General features: G+C 42.8%; 1 non-coding gene across 1 annotated transcript; it reads right to left on the bottom strand.

The window, feature by feature from the left end:
- Nucleotides 1-6,477: 6,477 nt before the first annotated feature.
- Trnas-cga (transfer RNA serine (anticodon CGA)) lies at nucleotides 6,478-6,552 on the bottom strand. The gene has a single exon. It is a non-coding gene; the product is annotated as a tRNA-Ser (tRNA).
- Between the last annotated feature and the right edge of the window lie 248 nt (nucleotides 6,553-6,800).

Here is a 6,800-nt window from a genome sequence, read left to right as displayed (position 1 = left end):
AAGTTCTAGGGGACTAATGACCTCAGCATAGTGCTCAGAGCCATTTGAACCATTTGAACCATAAGCCCTTAATGTTCTGGTGTATAATAAATCTCATTGTAATATTTAATCCGAATATCATTTTGTAGATATATGCAGAATCCCATTTCCTCTTGTTTATTATGATACTCTTCTTTTCTCTGAGTAGATTGCGATTTTTATTAAATTATTGTCAGTGTGGGATTCTTATTTTACCAACTAGTAGGGCCCACCATCATTTCCATAATGTGCGCATAATTGCTTAGGTGGTAGGTAACGAGGGGGTCGAGTGCATTTCTCGTTCTCATGCAAAATTCTCCAGAATTAAACAGGTACAAACTCCTCTCCACCCCGGCACCTTGCGCGGTTTACAAATATCATTTTAATCTTCGCTATATCCCATCTGTGAGAACGAGGATTCTCTCAGATCATTGTGGCTGGTGTATCTTCGATTTCGGCAGGCAGTTCGCCTCTTATCTAACCTAACAAAACCCACAGTGCACTGCCCCAGTAGCCAATTACTGAGTGTAGTGCATGCCTCGACTACAAACGAGTCTCCAGTCGATAATCGATATCGAGAAATGCGCGCCAGATACCATCACCACAAACAAAATAATAAAAAAAATAATAATAAAATAATGATTCTAATTTTTGTGTAACCTCTGAACAAAATTGGTTCCCATTTAATGTACCCACAAAATTCTTTTCTCATCTAATGTAAACTTGAAACAGAAAAATTCCTAAACCTGGTAATAAAAAATAAATTCAGTAACCTGGTAAATGTTGGACGACAGCAGTGCAGCGTCATGGCCCTGTAAGATCATTCTGAATAAAAAAGCAAAAATGCTTACCTCAATAAAAACGGCGAATATATCTGCTCTTACCTAAAATTTTTCCGGCACAGCTCTGTGCAATGCTGGCCGATAGATTAGTCATTTATGAAAGGAAGCAACTGATTTTTCTTTTGCAACTATGGGAATGATCATGGATTGGAGAAATTAGTAAATTCTTTAAATTGAAATGAATGCTTGTTAGAAATTACTTTATATGACAAAGATTATTATTAGGACATTTTTAAAAGATTTACATGGGAGTTCACATAACATTACTAGATATGCGCGAGGCTGCTTTTTATCTTGTACAATAATACTCAGGCTCCGGCATCGCTGCACCGCGACCGGCCCAGCCAACATGATACACCAGACGAGACCAGAGCAGACTGCAGACTAGCAACAACTTACTGCTACAGCTACACAGTCCAAACGGAAACCACGTGTGTACGTGTACCTCACCCCTCATGGTAATGTACATGTGCGTCAGTGAAAAAGACCAATAAAAATGTGTTAGCATGTGGACGTAATGTGCTGTTCCAGTCTCTTGTGTACCTAAGGTCCATCACCGTTCCCATTGGATCCGTACGTAATTCAGTGCTCTCCGATACAGACGATCGAACAGCGGAGGAGTGGTACTCAAGCGTCAACTTTATCTCCGGATGTAATTAACGTTTTACAATGCAATAAACGGCGGCACTGATTACGTATTTGTTTATATGTTCAGATGTGCTAACAAAACTAACGGGGTTCCATTTTAAAAAACGTAGGTTTGTGTTAAAAAACATACTTCCGTGCATTTTTGTATGGTTTATATTAACCAATTACACTAGCCCCTCTCCTCACGTTCATTCTGTGAAATAGATTCGTCAGTATTTGATGTGGTTTACGAAATATATCCAGTGGTAATGTTAGGTGACTCACCCTGTATATCAGTTTGTACATCGCAATCTTTGTGGTCCTTAATAATAGACAAACTTTCAATCATTAGCTATTCCGTCTCAGAACTGCCGCATTCGGTTGAAATACTCCCGAAACCACAGCAGAAAAACCGATAGCCTTTCATCCATTAAGCACACGCTCATATAATCATAATAATTAACTGTTTGGCGGCTTCGATAAATTACTCAAAACCCTATAAAGAATTTAAATGGGGGTGTTTCAAACTTCTGTTTGTGTATGAAAAATCGGTTGGAAACTTTCCTCGTGTCAGCACCTTGTAGGTGTCGCCACCGTCGCCAACCTTGTGTGAATGCTCTGAAAAGCTAAACATTTGCATATCACAGCATCTTCTTCCTGTCGGTTAAATTTCGCGTCTGTAGCACGTAATCTTTGTTGTGTAGCAATTTTGATGGTCAGTAGTGTAGAAGCGACAGTTTCATAGTTTTGTTATTACTACAGCTATAGATCTACAGTAATTTAATCGTCGCTAACATTTGGTTTAAGAATCGTAAAAGAAAGCTGTATTCGTGGAAGAGACTTGGAGACACCAGAAGGTTTCAGGTTGATTATATAATGCCTAAACAGAGATTTAGGAACCAGATTTTAAACTGTAAGATATTTCCAGGGCTACATGTGGACTCTCACCAAAATTTATTGGTTATGAACTGCAGATTAAAACTTAAGAAATTGGAAAAAGGGTTGGAAATTAAGGAGATGAGACCTGAATAAACTGAAAGAACCAGAGCTTGCTGAGAGTTTCAGACGGAGCATTAGGGAACGATTGAGTAGAAAACGGGGAAGGAATGCAGTAGCAGGAGAATGGGTAGGTTTGTGAGATGAAGTTGTGAAGGCAGCACAGGATCAAGTAGGCAAAACTACGAGGGCTGGTAGAAATACTTGGGTAATACAAGAGATATTGAATTTAATCGATGAAAGGAGAAAATATAAAAAATGCAGTACATGAAGTGGGCGAAATGGAATAAAAACGCCTAAAAAATGAAATCGACAGGAGGTACAAAATGGCTAAGCAGGAATGGCTAGAGGATAAATGCAAGGATGCAGAAGCTTATTTCACTAGGGGAAAGATAGATACTGCCCACAGGAAAATTAAAGAGGTTAATGGGGTGTGGGGGGAGGGGGGGGGGAGAGTGGACACAGATGCAGATGAGATGGGAGATATGATACTGCGAGTCGAATTTGAAACAACTCGGAAAGACCCGTCCTCCATCTGGTAGAAAGATGTGTGACATTGGAATTCATGCAGCTAATAATTGAGGACGTAGGTTGTGAGTGCTACTCTGAGATGAGTTTAGGAGAGGAATTCGTGGCGGGCCGCATGAAACCAGTCAGAAGAGTGGGAAAAAAAGCTAATGGTAGGGTTCGGGTGTGGCACAACAGACCCCACGAAGCCATGCGCCCAAGTCGTAAACGAGGCACCGTGTGGGCCGAGTTTACACGGAGTGGAATGGGTCTTCGATATGTTCGGCTACTTGGAGTCCACTTGCACCCATTCACTGACTTCATACTTACAAAGAACGATGGGATTTTTAAGTCTGACAGTGAACCATCTAACCGGTCATAACTGGTTTGAAGAATATTCTGGACCATTCGAGCCAATGATTTGGCCACCCTTATCGGCCGACATCGAGACACAATCGAGAGGTCAGATAGCGCACAAAATTCTGCACGGGCAACCCTTTCACAGTTATGAATGGTTGTTGTTGTTGTTGTGGTCTTCAGTCCTGTGGTTTGATGCAGCTCTCCATGCTACTCTATCCTGTGCAAGCTTCTTCATCTCCCAGTACCTACTGCAACCTACATCCTTCTGAATCTTCTTAGTGTATTCATGTCTTGGTCTCCCTCTACGATTTTTACCCTCCACGCTGCCCTCCAATACTAAACTGGTGATCCCTTGATGCCTCAGAACATGTCCTACCAACCGATCCCTTCTTCTAGTCGTGCCACAAACTTCTCTTCTCCCCAATTCTATTCAGTACCTCCTCATTAGTTACGTGATCTATCCATCTACGCTTCAGCATTCTTCTGTAGCACCACATTTCGAAATCTTCTATTCTCTTCTTGTCCAAACTATTTATCGTCCATGTTTCACTTCCATACATGGCTACACTCCATACAAATACTTTTAGAACCGACTTCCTGACACTTAAACGTAAACTCGATGTTAACAAATTTCTCTTCTTCAGAAAGGCTTTCCTTGCCATTGCCAGTCTACATTTTTTATCCTCTCTACTTCGACCATCATCAGTTATTTTGCTCCCCAAATAGCAAAACTCCTTTACTACTTTAAGTGTCTCATTTCCTAATCTAATTCCCTCAGCATCACCAAACTTAATTCGACTACATTCCATTATCCTCGTTTTGCTTTTGTTGATGTTCATCTTATATCCTCCCTTCACGACACCATCCATTCCGTTCAACTGCTCTTCCAAGTCGTTTGCTGTCTCTGACAGAATTACAATGTCATCGGCGAACCTGAAAGTTTTTACTTCTTCACCATGGATTTTAATTCCTACTCCGAATTTTTCTTTTGTTTCTTTTATTGCTTGCTCAATATAAAAATTGAATAACATCGGGGAGAGGCTACAACCCTGTCTCACTCCGTTCCCAACCACTGCTTCCCTTTAATGTCCCTCGACCCTTATAACTGCCAACTGGTTTCTGTACAAATTGTAAATAGCTTTTTGCTCCCTGTATTTTACCCCTGCCACCTTCAGAATTTGAAAGAGAGTATTCCAGTCAACATTGTCAAAAGCTTTCTGTAAGTCTACAAATGCTAGGAACGTAGGTTTGCCTTTCGTTAATCTGGCTTCTAAGATAAGTCGTAGGGTCAGTATTGCCTCACGTGGTCCGATATTTCTACGGAATCCAAACTGATCTTCCCCGAGGTCGGCTTCTACCAGTTTTTCCATTCGTCTGTAAAGAATTCGTGTTAGTATTTTGCAGCCGTGACTTATTAAACTGATAGTTCGGTAATTTTCACATCTGTCAACACCTGCTTTCTTTGGGATTGGAATTATTATATTCTTCTTGAAGTCTGACTGTATTTCGCCTGTCTCATACATCTTACATGAATGGTTACAGAGGCAGTATGGCTGAATGTTTCTGCAAGGGCCTTCGAACGACTTGCTGAGACCATGCTAAGTCTAACTGCTGCACTACGCTGGGAAAAATGAGGTCCGACACGATATTAGGAGATAAGACATGACATCTGTCGCCTCAGTGTTTGCTCCGACTGGCTAAAATGACGATACTAAAAAAATGCGTCTCCCAGAGCAAGAATCACACAGTCCGAGCATAGGGGATATGGACAATATCGGAGATTCGGAAGTTTGGGTCTGTCTGCGAAGAGTGCAAGGAAAGCCCAAGAGGTTAAGGAGACGGTTCGCAATAAAGAGGAAATCACGTTTCGCGTCCCCGTCTGGCACAAATTTTCATGCGTTGCTACTAAAAAGTGCAAATGATGTCAAGCCTTATTCGCAATTGGCGAATCCATTTTGTAATAGCCGGCCGCTGTGGCTGAGCGGTTGTAGGCGCTTCAGTTCGTATCCGCGCTGCTGCTACGGTCGCTGGTTCGAATCCTGCCTCGGGCATGGATATGTGTGATGTGCTTAGGTTAGGTTTAAGTAGTTCTAAGTTCTAGGGGACGACCTCAGATGGTAAGTCCCATAGTCCTCAGAGCCATTTGAACCATTCTGTTGAAAAATGGTTCAAGTGGCTCTGAGCACTATGCGACTTAACTTCTGAGGTCATCAGTCCCCTAGAACTTAGAACTAATTAAACCTAACTAACCTAAGGACATCACACACATCCATGCCCGAGGCAGGATTCGAACCTGCGACCGTAGCGGTCGCTCGTTTCCAGACTGTAGCGCCTAGAACCGCACGGCCACTCCGGCCGGCGAACCATTCTGTTGATTGGTTGGTTGATTTGGTGGAAGAGACCAAACAGCGAGGTCATTGGTCTCATCGGATTAGGGAAGGATTGGGAAGGAAGTCGGCCGTGACCTTTCAAAGGAACCATCCCGGCATTTGCCTGAACCGATTTAGGGAAATCACTGGAAACCTAAATCAGGATGGCCGGACGCGGGATTGAAACGTCGTCCTCCGGAACCATTTTGTTCAAAATGTTCAAAAATCTTATGGGACTTAACTGCTAAGGTCATCAATCCCTAAGCTTACACACTACTTGACCTAAATTATCCTAAGGACAAACACACACACCCATGCCCGAGGGAGGACTCGAACCTCCGCCGGCACCAGCCGAAATTCATCGAAGACTTTCGGTACAGTACGGGAACAGTGTTTTGCCACAACGTAGTTTGTATGAATGGATTGAAAAATTCAGCAATGGTCGCGCAAGAATGAAGGAGCCGGACGACCATTTATCGCCACAAATGAAGAAACCATTGAGAGTTCACGTGAAATGATTTAGAGAGAGAATTAACTATTGACGAAGCGGTAAATCGTCTGCAAATTAGTCACGGTTCTGCCTTCGAAAGCCCACAACAGACTTGGCTTTGTACAAGATGGATCCCAAAACAACTTGCACAGTTGCATAAACAAACGCCCTTGGACATCTGCAAAAAACATTTGGATCGCTATGGTAACGAAGGGGACAACTTCTTAGACAAGATTATTACTGAAACTTCCTGGCAGATTAAAACTGTTTGCCGGACCGAGACTCGAACTCGGGACCTTTGCCTTTCGCGGGCAAGTGCTCTACCAACTGAGCTACCCAAGCACGACTCTCGCCCCGTCCTCACAGCTTTACTTCTGCCAGTACCTCGCCTCCTACCTTCCAAACTTTACAGAAGCTCTCCTGCGAACCTCTCATTCTGGAAACATCCCCCAGGCTGTGGCTAAGCCATGCCTCTGCAATATCCTTTCTTTCAGGAGTGCTAGTTCTGCAAGGTTCGCAGGAGAGCTTCTGTAAAGTTTGGAAGGTAGGAGGCGAGGTACTGGCAGAAGTAAAGCTGTGAGGACGGGGAGT

The sequence above is a fragment of the Schistocerca nitens genome, chromosome 12 (assembly GCF_023898315.1).
Source record: "Schistocerca nitens isolate TAMUIC-IGC-003100 chromosome 12, iqSchNite1.1, whole genome shotgun sequence".
NCBI lineage: Eukaryota > Metazoa > Arthropoda > Insecta > Orthoptera > Acrididae > Schistocerca > Schistocerca nitens.
The sequence above is the reverse complement of the archived record's forward strand: the minus strand, read 5'-3'. Positions and strand labels throughout refer to the sequence as shown.